General features: G+C 37.2%; 1 protein-coding gene across 3 annotated transcripts in view; it reads left to right on the top strand.

Annotated features, from left to right (window-relative positions):
- LOC107769529 (protein DETOXIFICATION 12-like) overlaps window positions 1-23,691 on the top strand; it is a 50,604-nt gene that overhangs the window by 15,282 nt on the left and 11,631 nt on the right. For 2 of the 3 annotated variants that reach the window (XM_075249847.1, XM_075249850.1), the window contains exon 3: window positions 11,246-11,291. The gene's annotated coding sequence lies outside the window, so the exon portion shown is untranslated. Of the gene's footprint in view, window positions 1-10,265; window positions 10,329-11,245; window positions 11,292-23,691 lie in introns of all 3 variants that reach the window. The other variant, XM_075249849.1, reaches the window with a different exon arrangement.

Here is a 23,691-nt window from a genome sequence, read left to right on the forward strand (position 1 = left end):
GAATCTCCACTAGCTCAGCCTAGTAGTTCTAAAGTAGAGGAAGTAGAGGAGGTGCAAAATATTGATCAAGACGATAATGTTGATGCACCTGCGCAACAACAACCATATAGCATTGTGACATACAGAGAGAAGAGAGTGATCAACCGACTGCAAAAGTTTGCAAACGTAGTTGATGGGAATCTTCTTGGATATACGAATCCTGTGGGATTTGTTTTGGTAGTTGCAGAGACCGCTCATGTGTTTGAGTGTTATAGCTATCCAAAAACTATTTTGGGTACAGAACCAAATCGACAGATTAGTGCTATGGATGAAGAGATTAAGTCTCTTAACAAGTTTAGGCGTTGCCTAGACTTGGTTGATGCGTGCGGAAATCAATATAGCCCTTGCGAGGGCTGAGGGCAAGGTAGAGAGACGTTGTTCCTGTTGATGAAGAGAATTCAAGTCAAGGGGAAGATTTGTTATTTGTGGCTTGAATTATTTTCTTGTATTTTTAGGAAACACATAGTCCCTATAGGTTTAGGAAAACCCATTGTCCTAATAGATTTGGGAAAGGAAAACCTATAGTCCTTGTCAAATTGGGAAACCTTTCTCATATATATTTGAGACCTTTTGGGACTATATATAGGGGTTGTAGTTGGGAATTCTAGAGATTGTATTGTGCTTTTCTTCTCATTCATAGTGAAAAACTCTCTCTGTCTTTGCCCCGAGGATTAGGCTTAGTCGAACCTCGTTAAATCCTTGTGTTGATTTTTCTTCTCTATTTCCTTTGTGTGAGATTGTGTGCTAGTTAACCCACGATATTCCACAATATACTTATTAAAGGAGAGCCTTGGCGACTGGTAAAGTTGCTGCCATTTGACCAGGAAGTCACGGATCGAGTCGTAGAAATAGTCTCTTGCAGAAATGCAGGATAAGACTGTATACAATAGGCCTTTGTGGTTCGGCCCTTCCCTGGACCCCACGCATAGTGGGAGCTTAGTGCACCAGACTGCTTTTTATTTTCTTGTTTCAACTATTGTGATGAAATTTTGCAGGCAATAAAGGCTAAGAAGTGGATATCAGAAAGGAGATCATCAAAAGAGAATGAATAGAGAAGGTTAATTCAAAGAAGAAATTAAAAAATAGAGGGCCACATAGGCTGAAAATTGATGTTCACTTGGTTGACAACACGTTTAGGTTCTATATATTGCTATTGGCTACAAAATCAAATCTGATTAGCTACCATTACCAATCCCATACTTTATATATTTTTCCAATTTCAGAAAGTAATTAATGTATGAGGGTGCACCTGCAAAAGGATAATATGAGAGCCTTTGGATCTGTTTTCAAGTTTGACTACTTATAGTGCTAGCAAAATGAGCTCATATTTTGTAGGGGTACAATTTGAGCCCAAACCCGCCCAATTCGTCCAGAGATTCATGTATTGGGCTATAAATATTTTAGCTCATGAGTTTATTTGGGTTGAGCTCAAGTTAATCCATTATTTTTTATAGTTCATTCTAACCCATTAAGCAGCCCAAATACAACCCATGAAACTCACTTAAAATAAAGGGATCTCAACCCAACTTATCTAGAAATTTACTTAGTTGCCCCAATTTTACTTTTTTTTTTGTATTTTTAATTTTCTATTTTATTGTTTTTCCGTATCACCCACCCACCCCTACCCCCTACAACGCGCAAACCCCCACAATTTTTTTTTTTTTTACTTTTATTTTCTATTTTCAATTTTCTGTTTATTTTTGTTTTTCTGCACTACCCACCCACCCTACCCCTTAACCCCCTCAATTTTTTTTTACTTACTTTTTTTTTGTATTTTTAATTTTTAATTTTTTTTTGTTTTTTTGCACCACCCCACCCACCCTACCCCTACCCCCTCCCCCGCGCTAACCCCCTAAATTTTTTATTTTTTTTTGTATTTTTAATTTTCTATTTTTTTTCCTTGCACCACCCAGCCTACCCCCCGCGCGCAAATCCCCTCAATTGTTTTTTGTATTTCATTTTCTATTCTATATTTTTTCGTTTTTCTACACCACACCACCCACCACAACCCCTCCCTCCTCCCGCAAAATAATTTTTAACTTACACATTTTAAGGTAAAAGGTTTTTTATGCAAGATGCGCATAGTTTTAAAACATGAGTCAAGTTGGGCGATTTGGGTTATGACCCATTGTTTAGCCCATCTTGACTCAGCCCATCTTAGCCCAAGTACACTTTGGCCTGGGTTGGGCAATGACCCATTTATTGACTTAACCCATCTTGACCTACCCAAATTCAGTCCAACCCGCTCATTTGCCTCCCCTAATATTTATTCAACCCGCCCAATTCGCCCATATTTTAGTGGGTTGGATGAGTGATACTTAAGTTGAATAAAATTTGGGCTTCAACCCATAAAAATATATGTATTCATGGGTAAAATATGAGAAAAAATATGAGTTAGCGTGGTGGATTATCTTCCAACTTTTGCTCACTTAAAATACATAATATTTTTAAATTAAAAATGCTATAAAGGTATTCCAACTCCTCTTCCTTTGTAAGTTTCTTCTCACTATAGTTGTGTGTGAGTTTTTTTTTTCCTTCTAAACATTGAAAGTATTGTTTACTACTATTGTTTTGCGTTCTTTTTCTTTTTAGATGCATATTTGAATACCAAAAATAGTTTAAGAAGTAGAAGCAAATTTGTATAGTTTTCCCCCATCCCCACCAAACCCCCCACCCTAAATAAAAATATTATTAAGAGTACTTTCTTTTCATGTTGTAGATAGAGTACTTTCTTTTTCATTTTAACAAAACGAATATTTTCTTTTCAGGATGTAAAAAAAAGTATTTTCTTTCTTTTTAAAAAAAGTAATTTTTTTTCATGATGTAGAAAAATATTTTATTTCAACAAAATGATGCTGAAAAAGTATTTTATTTTATTTTAACAAAATGAATATTTTCTTTTCATGATGTAAAAAAAAGTATTTTCTTTCTTTTAAAAAAAAGTACTTTCTTTTCATGATGTAAAAATATTTTCTTTCATTTCAACAAAATGATGCAGAAAAAGTATTTTGTTTCACCTTAACAAAATGAATATTTTTTTTTCATGATGTAGAAAAAGTATTTTCTTTCATTTCAACAAAATAAGTAATTTCTTTTCATATTGTAGAGTATTTTCTTTTTCAACCAAAAAAAATTAGTATTTTCTTTTTAGTTATGGAGCAAAAATTTCAACATTGTCTTGCATGAAATATTTTCCTAAAAGTAGCATAAAAATTATTTTTCTAAAAAATATTTTCTACTCTCTAACGAAACACTAGAAAATATTTTCAGAAAAGGTTTTACTCGCCAACCAAATGAGGAAAATAAGTGATAAACAGGAAATAAGTGATAAAATAAGTAGTCTATTTAGTATTGATAGTACTCTTTTTTTTAAAAAAAAAAAAAAACTCTGCCCATACTAAGTATTCCTAAGTAGGAGCAAAGTTTATGGTACAAAGGAGTATTTGTTTCTTAAAATATTTAATATGTTCATTAGTTATACACATTAAATTTTATTTTTGGTTCCTAATTAAGTCCCAAATTCTGATTTAGTCCTGCCCTTGATCTGTTAATTCCAATCCCAACATGTTCCATTTTCATTCCATATACACTTATTCTCGTGATTGCATGGGCTTCATGTATGTGTAACACTCCTCAAATTTATAAAAGTTTCGAGACATACTAATTATAGAATTAAATTATTATTATTATTTTTTTCTTGCCTATAGTGAAAGAATATATATATACACACCCACGCTTAAATAATTAGATATACAATTAAAAAAATATTAATAATTCTAATATTATTAATTATTAAAAGTGGGCATCACTAATTATTAGTTAAATTAAAAATAAAAATAAAAAATAAAGGAAAAAGGGGCCTAAAGCCCATGAAAGGGCTGTTGGAAAACAAAGGCTTCAAGCCTTATATGTTTCTACGACAATTCACTAAAAGGCGGAAGCCTTAGACGAGAAACAGAACATTGTTTTGTTACGCACAAATCAAAATAAAATTCTAGGGTTCTTTACTAATCACTAATTCTTGAATTCAGGTATGTAAATTTTTCTATTGTCAATTATCCTACAGTGGTGATAGGTAAGAATTGAATAGTTAATTCCCTTCTTCCTCTATATCAACAATAAATTACATGTTTAGGTGTGAAACTTTAAAATTAATTAAAATGCACTAGTTGTTGTAGAATCAATTATTTGACGGGTATAAATTAGGCTAGAGTCTACATATTGGCTCGAGAAGTTTTGAGGTGAGTTGATATAACCTTTTACTAAAGTGGTTTAACTCACAAAAACACGTACATAAGGTGTTTGATGAATTGCATAAAAGATTTAATATATACTTAATTGGAGTAGTAAGTACCTATTAGCTTAGAATTATTTTCTAGCTAAAGTTTAGATGATTATTTTGATATATGTGCATAAATTTCAGATTTTTATGTTACTCTTATATGTCATTTTCATGTTGAAAATTCATGAAGGATCAAGAATCTTTATAAATACTTTTGAATGTTTATTTCATTCTTATGACATGCCTTACATTTAAGGATATATGTATAAAAGATTTAGACTTGAAAAGTCACAAGAAAAAGTTTTAGAAAGAAACGATTTTTGGGAGTATCCTTTATTCTGAGAAGGGGTCATCGTCCAGGCCTAGGGTCCTCACCAAAGCGTTGACTTCCTGAAACTACTTGTGCCAAAGTAGGGAGCACACGAGTCGAGGGTCTCGTTGCTGAGAATTTACTTAGCCATGCTAAGGTATGAGACATAAGCGCTGAGAACCATAAAGCGAGTGGCACCTCGTGGATTAGGCCTATTCGATCAGGTTGGGATCGAACCCATGCCGATCACATGGTGATCGAGACAGAATTACGTCAGAATAGTTGGAACTCCTAGAATGAGAGAAGAGATGAGATTCCACCTCAATCAAATAGACAGAACAATTCTGAGTCCTCAAGAGTGAATGAATTTTTGAAGTTGAATCCTCCAGTGTTCCATGGTTCTATAGTTGATGAAGATCCAATGTTGTGGTTGGAAGGTGTCAAGAAAGCCCTCCGAGTGATGAAAGCATTTGATGATGAAGTTGTGGAGCTGGCTGCTTATCAACTTAGAGATGTGGCTGGCGCTTGGTTTGAGATATGGGAAAAGGAAAGAGATGAAGATGATGGTCTGCCTACTTGGGAAGAATTTGAAGAGGCCTTCATGACTAACTTTCTCCTAGAAGAGAATAGGGAAGCTAAGGTTATAGAGTTCGAACAGCTCAAGCAAGGGAATAAAAGTGTGCAAGAGTACTACATAGAATTCATAAGGTTGGCTAAGCATGTTCCTCGCATGGTTAAGACATAAAGAGCAAAGATTCGCAGGTTTGTTGGCGGTTTAGCTTACCACATTAAGGATACGACATCAGCTGCAGCAGTAGGGATGACAGCCTTCTCCTCTGTTGTGGGATTTGCCAAGCACTTAGAAAAAGACAAACAATAAAAGAGAGAAGAAAAAAAGCATAACAAGAAAGCTCGGACAGTGGGCAGGTTTAATGGTACATCCAGCGGAGGTGGAAGAGATTCATCTAATAAGGAGTCATTAGCACCAGCTTAGTCTAGTCATCGGTCAGGTGGTGGGTCTTCCTTCAGACGTACTTAGAGTTACGGAAATCAGTCTCGCCAGAATCAGAATTTTAGGACATCATCCTCATATAGCCAGAGTCAGACTGAGCAATATTCACACCAACAAGGTCTTTGTGGAGCATGTAAGCGGCAACATTCAGGTCAGTGCAAGCTCAGGTTTTATGGTTGCTATCATTGTAGAGACACTAGGCATATAAAGGCCAACTGCCCAAAGTTGCAACGTAATTTCAGGGTGGATTAACTCATCCTTCTAGTTCCTCAACTACTGCAGTTGCACCATCCCAGGCTCGTGGTTCTCATAATCAGGTTGGGCATGGGGCAAGCAGAGGTGCAGATCAAGTTACTCAGGGAGGGGGACAACCCCGTTTGTTTACTACACTTGATCGTCAGAGTGCAGAGGCATCTGCAGAAGTTATTACAGGTATACTTTTAGTCTGCTCACATAATGTTTATGCCATAATGGATCCAGGTTCAACGTTTTCATATGTGACTCCATACTTTGCAATTAACCTCGGACTAGAACCTGAACAACTTAGTGATCCATTCCTAATATCTACTCCAGTTGGCGAGTTAGTGAAAATCACAAAAGTCTATAGAGGTTGTATAGTTTCAGTCCAAGGTCGCAATACCAAAGCCGATCTCATAGAGTTAGAAATGGTGGATTTCGATGTGATCATGGGTATGGATTGGTTATCTTCCTGCTATTCCATGTTAGATTGTCATTCCAAGATAGTCAGGTTCCAATTGCCAAATGAAGAAGTCTTACAGTGGAAGGGTAGTTCAACATCGCTTGTAGGTAAGTTTATTTCTTACCTTAAGGCACAACGAATAATCGGTAAGGGGTATCTCGCCTATTTGGCTCACATCGTTAATCCAGAATCAGAACCACCAGCTCTTCAGTTTGTGCCAGTTGTTAAAGAATTTCTAGAAGTTTTCCCAGATGACCTTCCCGAACTTCCCCCTGAAAGAATCATATACTTTGGCATTGATCTCATGCCAGGCACTCAACCCATATCTATACCTCCTTATAGGATGACTCTAGCAGAACTTAATGAGTTAAGAGAACAGTTGAAATACCTCCTTGACAAGGGCTTCATTAGGCCGAATGTTTCACCATGGGGTGCCCTGGTCCTGTTTGTCAAGAAGAAAGATGGGTCTCTCAGAATGTGCGTCGACTATCGGCAGTTGAATAAAGTTACCATTAAGAACAAGTACCCACTGCCAAGAATTGATGATTTATTTGATCAACTTCAGGGTGAAAAGTACTTTTCAAAAATAGACTTGAGGTCGGGGTACCATCAGTTGAGAATTAGGGAAGAAGATATATCTAAAACAGCCTTTAGAACTCGCTACGGGCACTATGAATTTCTAGTGATGTCCTTCGGGTTGACAAATGCTCCAGCTGTATTCATGGACCTCATGAACATAATTTTCAAGCCATTCCTAGATACCTTTATTATTGTGTTTATAGACGATATTTTGGTGTACTCTAAGAGCAAGGAAGATTATGCAAAACACCTCATAATAGCCTTACAGACCTTGAAGGAGAATGAGCTTTATGCCAAGTTTTCAAAATGTGAGTTCTGGTTCTAGTCAGTGGCATTCTTAGGCCACGTGGTATCTAGTGAAGGAATAAAGGTAGACCCTCAGAAGACAGAAGTAGTCAAGAACTGGTCTAGGCCGACAACGCCAACTGAAATTAGGAGTTTTTTGGGGTTAGGTGGCTACTATAGAAGGTTTGTAGAGGGGTTTTCCTCACTTGAAGCTCTATTAACTAAGTTGACTCAGAAAGTAGTTAAGTTCTAATAGTCAGACAATTGTGAGTAGAGTTTTCAAGAGTTAAAGAAGACGTTGACCACTGCACCTGTGTTAACCTTGCCAACAGGTTCGGGTGGGTTCACAGTGTATTGTGATGCCTCCAGAGTGGGCCTTGGTTGTGTTCTTATGCAAAATGGAAAAGTTATTGCTTATGCTTCCATGCAGTTAAAGAATCATGAAAAGAACTACCCTACACACAACTTGGAGCTTGCAGCAGTGGTGTTTGCATTAGAAATATGGCGACACTACTTTTATGGCGAGCATTTTGAAGTGTTTACAGATCACAAAAGCCTCCAGCATATTTTCAAGCAAAAAGAATTAAATTTGAGACAGAGAAGGTGGCTCGAGCTATTGAAAGATTATGACATCAATATCCTTTATCACCCGGGCAAAGCTAATGTGGTAGCAGATGCACTTAGTAGGAAGTCAATGGGTGTCTTGGCCCATCTTGCAGTACAAAGGCAATCTTTGGGTCTAGAAATTCAAAAACTAGCAAATGATGGAATTAGATTAGATGAGACCGAAGAAGGAGGTATAACTGCTTATGCCTTAGCGCAATCCTCCTTTGTTGCACATGTTAAGGCTAAGCAAGACGAAGATCCGTACTTAGTGAAATTAAAAGAAGGAGTCAGAAACAGAGAAATCACTGCTTTCACTCTAGGAAGTGACGGGGTTTTGAAGTTGAATGATCGGTTATGTGTGCCTGATGTAGATGGTCTTAGGAAGGCCATAATGGAGGAAGCTCACAGTTCGAGGTACTCTATCCACCCAGGTGCTACCAAAATATATCTAGATTTGAAAGAGTTGTATTGGTGGAAAGGCATGAAGAAACAAGTGGCAGATCATGTGACTAAATATTTAAATTGCCAGCAAGTCAAAGCCGAGCATCAGAGGCCTGGTGGCCTAGATCAAGATATAGAGATACCACAGTAGAAGTGGGAGATGATTAATATGGATTTCGTAGTAGGTCTACCTCGCACGTACCGTAAACATGATTTCATTTGAGTTATTGTAGACCGACTGATAAAGTCCATGTATTTCCTACCAGTAAAGATGACAGATTCCGCAGAGCAGTATGCGCAGTTGTACATCAGAGAAATTGTCTGATTGCATGAGACTCTAGTTTCAATCATATCTGACAGAGGCCCTCAGTTCAAGGCGCATTTTTGGTAGGCATTTCAGAAAAGATTAGGTATCAAGGTCAATTTAAGTACTGTTTTCCATCCACAAACCGATGGCTAGGCAGAAAGGACCATTCAGACTCTCGGAGATATGCTGCGTGCGTGTGTTATAGATTTTGGAGATAATTGGGATGATCACTTTCCACTTATAGAATTTGCTTACAATAACAGCTATCAGGCCAGCATTGATATGGCTCCTTATGAAGCGTTGTATGGGTGGAGATGTAGGTCTCCAGTGAGTTGGTTTGAACCAACAGAGGTGCCGTTGATTGGTCCAGAGTTTATTTGTGAGGCCTTGGAGAAAGTTCAGTTAATTAGAGAAAGACTTAAAGAGGCTCAAAGTCGTCAAAAGTCTTATTCTGACAAGAGGCATCGTGAGTTAGAGTTCATGGTTGGTGATAAGGTATTTTTGAAAGTTTCACCAATGAAAGGAGTTATAAGGTTTGGTAAGAAAGGGAAACTTAGCCCTAGATTTATCGGACCTTATGAAATTCTAGAAAAGAAAGGAAACGTGGCTTATAAGCTAGCGCTACCCGTTGAGTTGTCGTCTGTTCATCCTATCTTTCATTTGTCTATGCTTAGAAAGTACATTCATGATGAGTTGCATATAATACCTGCCGATACCATAGAAATTAAAGAAGGCTTGACTTATGAAGAGGTACCTATAGAAATTCTCGATAGGCAAGTAAGAAAGTTGAGAACAAAAGATTTAGCATTAGTAAAAGTTTTGTGGAGTAATCATGATTCAAAAGAGGCTACGTGGGAGGTCGAGGAAGATATGAGAAAGAAATATCCATATTTATTTGAGGAAAAAGGTATGTAAACCTAAGTTTGGTTTGACATTTATATTTCATTTATTAAATACAAGTTAGCAAGTGTTTCTATCCTTCCTAGATTATACTTAGTTGTTGTAATAATTTAGTTTACGCCGAGTTTTTGAAAATTTAGGGAGTTAGCCAAAATTTTGAGTCCCTTGGAAGAGTCAGTAGTGCTAAGAAAATTTAAGAGGTTCAAGGACCTAAGGAACGATTGTTAGCTTAAGAATAAGACCCTAGCGAGGACGAATGTTTTTAAGGAGGGAAGATTGTAACACTCCTCAAATTTATAAAAGTTCCGAGACAAGCTAATTATAGAATTAAATTATTATTATTATTATTATCATTATATATATATATACACACACACTTAAATAATTGGATATACAATTAGGAAACTATTAATAATTCTAATATTATTAATTATTAAAAGTGGGTATCACTAATTATTAGTTAAGTTAAAAAAAAGGAAAAAAGGGGCCTAAAGCCCATAAAGGGCTGTTGGAAAACAAAGCTTCAAGCCTTATATGTTTCTACGACAATTCACGAAAAGGCAGAAGCCTTAGATGAGAAACAGAACATTGTTTTGTTCTGCACAAATCAAAATAAAATTTTAGGGTTCTTTACCAATCACTAATTCTTGAATTCAGGTATATAAATTTTCCTATTGTCAATTATCCTACAGTGGTGATAGGTAAGAATTGAATAGTTAATTCCCTTCTTCCTCTATATCGACAATAAATTACATGTTTAGGTGTGAAACTTTAAAATTAATTAAAATACACTGGTTGTTGTAGAATCAATTGTTTGACGGGTATAAATTGGACTGGAGTCTACATATTGGCTCGAGAAGTTTTAAGGTGAGTTGATATAACTCTTTACTAAAGTGGTTTAACTTACAAAAGCACGCACACAAGGTGTTTGATGAATTTCATAAAAGAGTTAATATATACTTAATTGGAGTAGTAAGTACCTATTAGCTTAGAATTATTTTCTAGCTAAAGTTTAGATGATTATTTTGATATATGTGCATAAATTTCAGATTTTTATGTTATTCTATATGCCATTTTCATGTTGAAAATTCATGAAGGATCAAGAATCTTTATAAATACTTTTGAATGTTTATTTCATTCTTACGCCATACCTTACATTTAAGGACATAAGTATGAGTATGTATACAAGATTTAGACTTGAAAAATCACAAGAAGAAGTTTTAGAAAGAAAATTTTTTGGGGAGTATCCTTTATTTTGAGAAGGGGTCATCGTCCAGGCCTAGGGTCCTCACCAAGGCGTTGACTTCCTGAAACTACTTGTGCCAAGGGAACACATGAGCCGAGGGTCTCGTTGCTGAGAATTTACTTAGTCATGCTAAGGTATGAGACATGAGCGCTGAGAACCATGAAGCGAGTGGCACCTCGTGGATTAGGCCTATTCGATCAGGTTGGGATCGAACCCGTGCCAATCACACGGTGACTGAGACAGAATTAAGTCAGGATAGTTGGAACTCCCAAAGTATAAAGTGAAGTATTTTTTTATAAGAAAGAAAAAGAAACGAATTTCTTTTAAAATATTCATAAACTTCTATTATGCAATTATTTTTGAATTATTCTTATAAGCTAAATATTTTACATACATTTAGAATCTTTGCTCATAATATATATTTTATTAAAGTTTCGCCCCCTGTTGTTGAGACTCACTGAGTACAATGGATGGTACTGACGTTCTCTTTTGGGAACCTACGTTGGTATGCCGTACAACGTATGAACCGATTTTGCAGGCGATCAGGCTATGGGTTAGGACTTCCTTCTCTTCCAGTGCTATTGGTGAGCTCCACTTTTTCTCCTTTGAGTCATCTTTATTTAGTTATTTCTTTGTTTACTTAGAGAACTTGCCAGGAAATCTCATGTCCTCAGCAGTGCGTCAGTTTATCAGTAGAGGCTTCATAGACATAGTCATGGGTTAAGATTTAGATGTTTTTGATAATAACTTAGCAGAAATTCAGTAGTTACTACAAATAAAGTTTTGGAGTTAATTTATTTAAATATTTAAATTAATCAAAAGTATTTGGTTGGAGTATTGCCTTGTTGCATATAAAGTTTGGAGTTATAATATATTTGATAAGCAGAGATGATTCGCTCGGTCATGTTTAGTGATCGAGTGCCGGTCCCGGCTTGTTCAGAAAATGGGTCGTGACATCATGTACATTTTAGGTTGCTATTCAAAAATATAACAAAATTAAGCCGTATTGTTATGACACTTACTGGCAGCCATATATACAGTAAAGTATTGGCAGTTTGAATATTTTTTGTTGAAAAATTATACTCAATATATAAGAAAATATGAAGTATATTTTTACACACACATATATAATCTTGAACAACTTTAGCGAAGTCAAGTATGAAATTGCGCTAAAAGAAAAGGTTACAAGGTTGCGTATTCAGTGGGAACATAATTCGAATCTTAAGGAGGCGAATTAAAAATTGATAAATAACCCACACGAAGTAAAGAAAGTTTCTCCATTGTTTTTTGTTTGTCACAATTTGGAGTATATAATCTTCTCAACGAGAAGAAAGCTCTCCCTCCGTTTCAATTTATGTAAACCTATTTGATTGAGTACGGAGTTTAAGAAAGAAATGCAAATTTTTAAAATTTGTGATCTTAAATAAGTCATAAAATTTGTGTAACTATACCTTTTTTGAAATTTGTTGTATTAAACATGTTAGAGTGTCTGTGTGACTATAAAAGCTGCTTATTGAGAATAAAATTAGAAGTTCAAAAAAAATTCTTTCCTTATATAAAAAAATCTCATTCTATTTGAAATGGACTAAAAAGGTTGAATACATAAGTGGCCCCTAAACTTCCATTTTTTCATTTAGATTCCTGAACAAAGCTTTGTTTCTATTAAACACAAATTGCTGTCTTTGTAACAATAATAGTGTGTGTTACCAAACGCTTCCTACATGGCAAGGAAAACGAATCAAATTGTGACACGTGGAAAATAAAAGAAACAAAACTTTAAAATTGTTTATGGAACCTCTCCCCCCTCTCCGCCAATCCTTTCTCCCCCTTCCCCCTCAACTCTTGCCCAAACCAACTCCAAAGGCCCTTGCCCCCAGATCGTCTTCCTTCCCAACTCTATAGAGACCATGCTCTTTATTTTCCTCATTTTCATTCTTGATTCTCTTGTTCATCACTTTTTTGGTCTGGTTTCTAGGTTTGGGCAAGCTTAATTGTTTGATTAATTAGAGTTTATGACAGAATTTAATTTGACTCTTGTTCTTTATCTAACCAATTTCAGGTTTTAGCTTTGCTAATCTTAGTATTTGCCATTCTTTCAAAGTTTCTAATTCATTATTTTTTTTACAGTCTGAAAAATTATTTGCATTTTCTTGTGATCTCAAGTTTGAAATATCGAAATCAGATAATTGCGGAAAAATGATGATGAAAATTTCATACCATCAAACTTTAAAAGCTTATTCTGAAGCAATGTCTTGATATTTAAAAAAAGTCTTACTTTTTAATTAATTTGTTTGGTACCAAGCTTTGAATTGTATTTCTTCTAATGATAAATTTGATCTTTAAAATGGGTGTTGAATATTCTAGTAATAATAATGGTGACAAGGATGGCGGTGGCACCGGTGTTGTGGAGAGAGAAGGGAGATGATAAGGAAAGGTTGTGGTGGCAGTGGTGAGCTAATGGTGGTGAATGTGTGGAGAGGGGAAGGGGAGGTGGCTATGGCAGTAGTGGAAATCTGGGGAGGTTGGTAGTAGGAGAGAGAAGGGGAAGAAGTGAGAAAAATATTTTTTAAAAGAAAAATATGTCTTTTAGGCGCCTAGAGCATTTCTATTACAAACACTATGCCATGTTAGCGAATTGTGTCTAATAGACACATTCAGGTTTGAGTTCGGCTGTTTAATAGGAACAAAGCTTTGATTATGTGTTTAAATAAAAAAAAAAACAGACAAGTTTAAGGGTCTGCATATGTATTCAGTCTAGGGTTGTTCAAAACCGAGCCGAAACCGTTAACCGAACCGAACCGAACCGATGGCTTATTGGCTTATTGATATCGGATTATCGATGTAATGAATGGTGAACGGATTGAGATTTTATAATTAACGATTTAACGGTTTAAGAGCGAATTACTCAATTTTCTTATCGGATAAACCATTAACCCGTTAAGAATTTTTCTATTTACACCTACCAGCAGATTCAGACTATATACTTGCAGCAAATTCAGACTATGTTGCCTTATATGACATTTGACTTAAGTAACTTGGATGCCTTTATAATAACCAAATGAAAAATAAGTGGAAACTAATAAAAAGTTAGAAATGCATATGTATTCTCTGCAGTAGTGATAGATTTTTTTTTCATAATAGAATTTTACCAGCTATATAATACAATTGTTTAATCAATACTTTTCAGAAAATACACATAAAAATTGAGACAGTACAAACACAATTCCAAGATAGAACCAAAGAAAACATCAACACAACATCTCAAGATAGAACTAGAGAAAGAGATCTATGATTTGAACCGTTTGACATTGATTGAATGATTGTTAAAAAAATTTCTATTTGGTTTAACCGATAAACAGTCCGATAATCGTTAATCCGATACCAATCCGCCCGTTGTCTAATTGGATGGCCAGCGGATTACTACATATATCCGATAACCGATAAGCTGAATCGTTAAACATAATTATCCGCCTGATCCGCCCAATAAGCACCTCTAATTCAGTCAAATATGTTTACATAAAATGAAATGGAGGGTGTATATATTTTATCTTCCATAAAAAAATAGATAATTCAACTTACGGGTATGCATTTGAACACAAAAGTTGGTGCGATAAGCCAACTAGGACATATAAAAAACCTTGAAAGACAAGTTAGTGGTAGCCAGGCGCACCCCACCCTTTAAAATGTAAAGTACATAATACGCTATCTCCGCTCTGCGTCCATCGTATGATTAGCAGAGAGACAAGTCAAGTCCTGGCACTATCAAAAACTCTCATCCATCACCAGAAAGAAACTAATGGAAAACCCACCCAAAATACCAAACATACCACCGGAACCGTTGGACGACACTATCATGGAAGAGGATACCCCCAAGCCCATTCATACAAGGAAATGCTCCTAGATAAGCAAGATACCACACAAGCTGACTACTTTGCTTCCGAGCTAGAATCCACAATAACGCAACAAAAAGGAAAGGAAACAACAAACCCAATCCTACTATCTCAAGAGGATAAAACATGTTATATGAACTATAGCGTTACTCAGTCATCATCAAGTTTTTTGGAAGGCGTATGCCACACTATCTCCTCCGATCTAAATTAATTGAATTATAGAGCCCATCCGAATAGTTAATCTTGATTGACTTAGGATGGGATTTTTTCATAGTCAAATTTGGTAAGGAGGAAAATCTAGTGAAGGCCATCCAAAAAGGGTCGTGGTTCATCTCTGGCAGCTTCCTCTCAGTCAGAAGGCGGGAACCTAAATTCGTCCCATAAGAAGCGACTCTATCCTTCACTGCAATTTGGGTACGCCTCCCACAACTACCCACTTAATTATACGACAAAGAGGTCCTAGAAAAAGTAGGCAGAAAACTTGGGAAGCTCCTAAAAATTGATACGTGCACCTCCGCCACGCTGAGAGGTAGATACGCAAAAATATGTAACCAGGTACCCTTAGAAACACCAGTTACTACCTCTGTTACAATAGGGGACCATAAACATTTGGTGGTATATGAAGGAGAAAACGTATTGTGCACTGGGTGTGGAAGGATAGGGCACCCTATAAGAGGATGATCACACAGACAAAAACAACATCAAACAACAAATATGCAAGATAGCCTAGAGTGCTCAAATACAAAGCCTAACGGTGATTCATGTCAAAAATAAAATAATGAGGAAGAAGAGGAATGAAAAGTTATTTCTTTTCCAAGAAGGCGTAAAAAGGAGAACACCATGCAGCAAAGTGCAGCAACGGACCAGAGTAGAAAGAGCAAACCAACAGCAAAATCAGATGGCATCAAAGTCAAAATGTTTGATGCTACATCTAGTAAGTTTTTTGGCACTCAAACATTTCAATACACCTCAAAATCTAACCCTCTACAGGACATGGACGAAGCCCAACCCATAAACATAAAAAGGCAACAATCAGAAAAGCAAGCTACAACTGGGAAACCCACAAAAGAAAGGCCCAATACAAGTGTGAAGAGGAAAGCAGACCCAGGGCCTGCAGAGCAACACCCAAATACTGAAAAGAGGCCTACACCACTAGCAAAAATCAAATCGAACCCCACACACAACAACCCAAATCCAATGGACACTACCCCACACCCAAAGTCAACTAAGCCCAAAAGCCAAGGGGAAAGTCAGAAAATTCAGACTGGGCCCTCCCCATATCTGAACAACTAGACTCTATGGTAGACCTCAATCATGATTCCTACAACACTACGTCTCCTCTACCAACACCAACTGGAAAAAAACCCTCCATGAAAGCTCAAGAGACAAAGCTAAGCAATCAAAAGATCTTAAGTGATTTGACACAACTCATCAACTCAACCGGATATCACAATAATCCCACAATCTGTGTATCAGACACAAACTTTAAAACATCAAGCATGACTGTCGATTCAATTCCACAACCCCCCAAAACGGTTGATTACCCAAATAACCTACCCCTTATTACTAACCCAAAAAAGATCAGACAAAAGAAACCCAAAAATGGAACCCAGTACCAACCCCCTAATCTTCCTAACCTCCACCCCACCACCGCTAGACCACATACCAACATCGTGGTTGGAACTAGCCCTCCATGGCCAAGACCTATATTACGATTTTCAGTTGGGCGATCAATTAATCTTTCTAATCATCCAGAACCCAGCTCATCTGGCAAGGGTAACTACAGAAGCCCTAAACAGGGATTTGGGGATGTTTGGAGCATAACTATGGCAGGCAGTCATGGCATAGAGCTACCCAAGTCACATGCAACAGAACAAAGACCCATCGGTCAACAACAAGATGCAACAAATCTTCAACAACATGCCTTTCTTCCCATATCTATCAGTAGAGGACCCTTATGTGACCCACAGTTCAAGATCCTCCAGCAGGAATCACGCCAGAAAACTTCGTCTTCAGTGCAAGAGAATCAACAACAACCACCTCAGGAGAAACAACACCAATTGCCTCTGGGGAATATCTCCAAAGGAATATCAACGGCCCTGGAGTTACTGAAGAATCACAAGGTGCCAATGGAACAGGAAACAACCCCAATCGACAACCTAGTGAGGGTGGATTCACTATGGATGGAAGTAGTTCGAGCGGTAGAATTCAGCGTGTAACACAATCATGAGTACTCTCAACTCTTTCAACTTGGCATCTGGCAAAAGATCAACCTTACAAGTGTAGACAATAAATTTGCGTCGAGAAAATAAAATCAAGACCAAAAAATATTGCAACAATTGTAGTATTTTATTTCAAATATTTGAGTGTTACAATCTTTATGATTCCTCTAATTCTACTTTTCTAGTATAAATTCAAGGGCCTTTGAGCTTGATCTTGAATTTGAATTTGATTTAACCGTCGCGAACACTTTGATTGTTGCCACGAATTGTATCACGAACAAGTAGACTTGATCTTGAGTGCCTTGTATTTGATTTGACTTTGTTCTTGATCTTGAATACTTGATTTGTTCTTCATTCTTGAACTTGAACTTGATTTCTTAAACTTGAACTTGGTTTCTTGAAGTCTGAAACTTGTAGAGAAATTTGTGGCGTTTGATTCACGAGCTCTCTCTTGCTTCTTTTTATAACTTCTGGTGTCTTTTTTGAGTTATGAAGACCCCTATTTTATAGTTGTGGAAGGGAGGTGTTATGATAAGAACAAACTCTTTCCGACCAATCAAATTAAAGTGTGACAAGGCCGCATTTGATTGGCTAGAATATGTCACTTGCACATGTGGCGCGATTTCATTGACCCTTTTAATGTGACTTGACATGCTTTGTCATTTTGACACGTGGCACAATCCTATTGGCTCTCCTGTCTAACTTAGCGCACCACGTCATTTGACACGTGACACCAAACTGGGCCTCCAGGAAGATGACATCTTGGGCTTAATGAAGTGGGCTCGTTACTTTAGTCAATTAAATGGGCTAGCCCAATGGATTGAGACTTACATTTGAATCGAATGAATTTTACATGTCTATAAATGTCCCCTACTTCAAGACTTCTTAGGATATTAAATCATTAGGGTTAGGCTTGAAGTATCATGCGACGTCCTTTGAATATCACGTCAAAATGTAGCTTGAGATCTCATTTGATTGCAAATATGGATATTTGATCACTTGGTATTTGAATTTTAACATTGCCAGAAAAATTCCACTTTTGCATGATTAAAATAATAATTTTTTCCTTACTACATTTAATTTATGAAGAGGCTCATATACAATAGCCACGTTGGATATATCCTTTCTTTGTAGTTGGATATTTGCCTTAACTTTAGGTAAAATCTCTACTTTAGAAAAGGACTCCACCGCAACTACTAATAGACTATTTGGCCAAGCTTCTCAAGGGGAAAAAAGCACTTTTTTTCCCAAAAGCACTTTTTTTTTAATTTGAGGTGTTTGGCCAAGCTTATTTGGGAAAAAAGTGTTTTTGGGAAGAAGCAGAAGCAGTTTCAGAGAAGCAGAAAAAAGTAGCTTCTTTCCAAAAGCTGAAGCAGAAGCAGAAGCAGTTTTGGCTTTTCTTCTTACCTAAAATACCCTTAACAAAATATAGTATATACCAAAATAACCCTTAAACCTAATACTTAGGATATTAATTTATAAATATTTCTTCTTATATTTAGGAAAACTTTCTAATATATAGTGACTTTAGGGGTGAATGCTTTTATATTTGTTGAAGGAATTTTAATATATTTAACTTATATTAAAAGAATTAAGTACTTTTAAATTTTATTTTCATATTTTACTTAAATAAAATGATTTTTTTAATTATTGCATGTAATAACAAAATTTTGATATTATTTATTTACTTATAATATTAATTATTAAGTAAATCTATTCATGTCCTTATTCGTAATTTGACACTTAAAAGCACTTTCTAAAAAGCTTGGTCAAACACAAATTATTTCTCAAAAGTGTTTTTCAGACTGATTAGCCAAACACAAACTGTTTCTCTCCAAAAGTACTTTTTTCAAAAGCACTTTTGAAAAAAACACTTATCAAAATAAGATGATTTCTCCAGCTTAGCCAAACAGGCTATAAGTCAAATTCTAATTGGAATCAAACAATTCAACCGAAAGGCGTCAAAAGCAGTCCCACATCGAGTCAAAAGGATTTCATCAGCCGCCCCCATATCTATATATAGCATCATGTTTTCCAATTTCCTTGAAGCAATTTTCCTCGGTTTCAAGCTTGTTTTGAGTCCATCATCAACAGGTGATACTTTTTTTGTTTCTGCGTTTTCCCTTTATTGTTTTTTTCTTCCTTTTTTTTTGTAGCCAAGAAAAGAAAAGTCATTGAGTGTCAAGTTGACGGGCAATTCCATGACGTCCCATCGAAGGATAAATTCATAACAACTTATAGACGATTAAATCCATAACAATTTATAGACGAACGGATCTTGCAACAACTTATAGACGGACACATCAACATATAGACGGACACATCCCCCTCAACATATAGACGGACATATCCACCTCAATATATAGACGGACACATCCACCTCAATATATTGACGGACAAGCCCGCATCAACATATAGATGGACAAATCCGCATCAACATATAGACGGACACATCTACCTCAACATATAGATGGACAAATCCACATCAACATATTGACGGGGATAAAGGGATTAACATATCCACCTTAAGATTGAAAAACTAGAAAGCCTCAACTTAAAGACTTGGTGGATTTGTAGACCTCAACTTGAAGACCGACAAACTTGACGGTTTAACAGGCTTGAAGATTTGGCGGACTTTGACGCGTCAACTTGAAGAGTGATGGACTTTAAACTTCAACTTGAAGCATTAGTAGACTTGAAGACTACAACTTAAAGAATTGGAGGGCTTGAACAACTCAACTTGAAGACCCGCGAATTTGAGGACTTCAACTTGAAGATTTTGCCTTCTATAAAAAGTCTACATCCATCCATTGGAGATGCCAATTTGCTATGGAGTCTTGCCCCCATTGAATCAAATGAGATCAAAGTTCAACAGGAGGATGGTTTCAACTTGATTTTACATTCCTTCATACTTTACTCGGACAACAATTGGGGCAATATGTATCTTTTGAACTTATGCGACTGAACTTAGAATGAAACTCTAAGCTGCCTACATACCTCGGTGAAGAGGATCAAGTCATACCATAATTCAGAATGGGTGATTTTATTTTATTATTATTTTTATATCCTAACTTTTGCCTAGGCCGCCTCTTTCGAAGTTTTCAAGCTAGCGGACTTTTTTTTTGGTGGGGCCGTACACAGTTTAGACTCATGCAGGCCAGGAGTGTAGCAACATGCAATTTAGGCTCATAGTCAAGGAGCGTTGCAACTTCAAGGATAATACTTCTTTAAAAACTTGGCATTGATAGGGCCGATTCTCATGCCATCTGCATCAACCAACTTGTAAGCCCCACTTGAGTAAGCTTCTTGTACGACATATGGCCCATCCCATTTTGAAGTGAACTTCCCTCCACAGGTTTATGGGAAGTAATTATGGGTCTTCATACGGCAAGGACTTGATCTCCTATTTGAAAGGATCTCGGGCGAACTCTTTTATTGAAGGCGCGAGACAATCGAGCTTGATAACATTCAAGACTCTGTTGAGCTTCCAACCTCTTATCATCAAGAACCTCCAACTCTGCTAATCGAAGTTGAGCATTTTATTCATCAGTGATCCCTTCTTGAATATCCAGTCGTAATGAAGGTATTTGAGGCAAGACAGCTTCGACTCTATAAATGAGTGAATAAGGAGTCGCTTGTGTTGGCGTGCAATGAGTCGTCCTATATGCCCATAGAGCTTCTTCCATACAGTCATTCCAATCTCGTTTGGATTTGGAGACGACACTCTTTAGCAAGTTGCATAGAGTTTTGTTGAATGCCTCAGCTAGACCATCAACAGAAGCATTGTACATCGAAGAGTTACGTTGCTTGAAGCCAAAGAGATCACAAATATTGTTCATCAACCTATTATCGAATAGCTTTCCATTATCCATTATTATGTAACGAGGAATGACAAAGCGATAAATAATGTTTACTTGGATGAAATTTGCAACATTTTCCTGCTTTACTTCCTTGAGGGCAACAACTTCAACCCATTTTGAGAAGTAGTCGATTACAGCCAGGATGTATAGGTGCCCACCAGAGGACTTTGGTAGTGGTCCAATAACATCCAATCCTCAAATGTCAAACGGACAGGATGCCACAGTCGGGTGCAACACTTTAGGAGGTTGGTGAATAAAATTCGCATGGAGTTGATAAGCCATGCATCTTCGAGCATAGTCCAAGAAATCTTTTACCATCGTTGGCCAATAATATCCCATCCTTTTTATATGGAAGTGGAGTTTTGTTCCAGGCTGGTGTGACCCACATACCCCAGAATGCACTTCTTGCAAAGCTTGGAGTGCTTCATCTTCCCCTAAGCATCACAAGAGTACTCCCTCGAATGATCTTCTGTATAGGGTATCTTTGTAGTAAAGGAAGCAAGGCGCACGACAACAAATTTCAGTTCTTCTCCATGGATTTTCTGGAAGTATCCCATAGCACAAGTAGTCGATAATGGGTTGTCGCTATTCTTCTTTTTCGGCTTCAGAAACAACGACAAGATGCTTGAGTTCATTTCCTTCACCTTCAGCCTCATTTGGTAGCGGTACTACCCATTTTTGGCAGACAGTAACTTGCTCTTGATCAGGAGGGCTAATGACGAAGCTAGGGCAGCTAAAGCATCAGCCTTCTTATTTTCTTTCCTTGGCACATGCTAAATAGTCACATCACCGAACCATAACTTTTTAGCATAATTATGATGTGGGCGTAGTTTAGGCTTTTTAACCTCGTAACTACCTAAAAGCTGATTGACCACTAACTAGGAGTCACCAAAGACTTGCAATTGCAATTGCTTCATATCAACGGCCATTTCAAGCCCAAGTATTAATGCTTGATACTCAGCAATATTGTTGGAACAGAGTTGTGTCAAGGTGAAGAAGTAGAGCAAGACTTCACCTTGGGAAGTGACAAATACTACGCCAGCACCAGCTCCTCCACGATGTGCAACACCATCAAAGTACATCTTCCATGGAGGTTGAACTTCAATGATCATTGCATCCTCATCAGGTAGTTCATCAGTTAGCTCCCAGTTATCAGGTATCGGATGATTTGCCAAGAAGTCTGCCAATGCTTGTCCTTTTACAACCTTTTGAGGGATGTACAAAATCTTGAATTGTTGAAATTGGAGGTACCATCTCGCTAATCGATCACTAAGAACATGTTTTGACATCACGAACTTGATAGGATTTGCCTTAGAAACAAGACGAATAACATGAGCTTGAAAGTAGTGCTTCAACTTTTGAATTGAGAAGACTAGCGCCAAACAAAACTTTTCAATTGGTGAATAATTTAGCTCATTCGGTGTCATCATCCTTCTCAAGTAGTAAAGAGAGTTTTCTTTCCATTCACTATTTTCTTGGGCCAACAATGCTCCAACAGACCTTTCTTGTTCCGCAATGTATAGTATTAATGTCTTCAGGTATAGGGGCTGCTAAAACTGGAGGCTTCATCAAGTAGGATTTAATGCTCTCAAAGGCATTACTGCATGCTTGGTCCCATTTGAAAGGGATACCTTTCTTCATAAGGCGACTGAATGGTTGACACCTCCCAACTAGGTTCGAGATGAATCTCTTAAGGTACGCTAACTTTCCTTGCAGACTTTTCAATTCATGGATATCCCTAGGCTCAGGCATTTTCAAAATGGCATCTACTTTGGTTTGATCAATTTCGATCCCTCGATGTTGGACAATGAAACCAAGGAACTTTCCAAAAGTAACTCCAAAGGCACATTTCAATGGATTCACCCTAAGTTGGTACCTCCGGAGCAATTCAAATGCCATCCTCAAGTCCTTCAAGTGGTCGCCCTTCTCTCTTAATTTTACCACCAAGTCGTCAATATAGCATTCGACATTCTTGTGGAGAAGATCATCGAAAATATTCTGCATAGCCTTTTGGTAAGTAGCACTAGCGTTCTTCAAGCCAAAAGGCATTACCTTGTAGCAATAAATATCCTTTGGGGTACGGAATGCAGTAAGCTCTTCATCTTTTGGCGCCTTTAGTATTTGGTTATAGCCCAATGAACCGTCCATAAAGGACATTGCCTTGTACCCAGTAGTAGCATTGATCATCAGTTCTGGAATGGGAAGCGGGAACTCATCTTTCGGACACGCATTGTTAAGATCACTAAAGTCAACGCACACTCGAATCTGGCCATTTTTCTTCCTTATAGGGACAATACTTGAAACCCATGTTGGGTATTTAACTTCACGAATAAAGCTAGCTTTGATGAGTTTGTTAACTTCTATTTCAATCAAGGGAACCAAGTCCGGCCTAAAACGCCTTTGAGCTTGTTTAACAGGGCGAGCACCATTTTTTACTGCAAGGTGATGGACTGCTACTTTTGGGTCCAAGCCAGGCATCTCTTTGTAACTTCAAACGAAGACGTCCCTGAACTCCTTGAGTAACTCAATATAAGTGCTCTCTTCATTAGCTTCTAGTAAAGCACTTAGGTAGGTGGGTCTTGGCTCTTCATCGGTGCCAAGGTTGACTTTTTTTAAGGCATCAACTGTCGTCTTCACTCCTTCTTCAAGTTCCGGGGGAGCATCTTTCGCATCTTCATCTTCTTGAGGGTCCCCATCATTGAAGGATATGTGATAACACGGTAAAACATCATCCAATTTCTCGTCATCCTCCATTAGAGATAAAATACCATGCTCGCCTGTACAGTGACATGATACGAAGAACCTACACTTTCTTCATCTTCGTCACATTCCTTAGTGTAGACCACAGTATATGGCTTTACCATTAGTACTTCTTTACATGAAATCACAAGTTTTGTTTGTCGCCTCATTCTTGAAGGAACCAAACTTTGGAATTCATTAGAGATCTTCTGGATTTTGGGTGGAGCGGGTGTTCTTATGCTTTGAAAATTTCTCTGGAACTTGTTCCCCTTC

The sequence above is a fragment of the Nicotiana tabacum genome, chromosome 3 (genome assembly GCF_000715075.1).
Source record: "Nicotiana tabacum cultivar K326 chromosome 3, ASM71507v2, whole genome shotgun sequence".
NCBI classification, from domain to species: Eukaryota; Viridiplantae; Streptophyta; class Magnoliopsida; order Solanales; family Solanaceae; genus Nicotiana; species Nicotiana tabacum.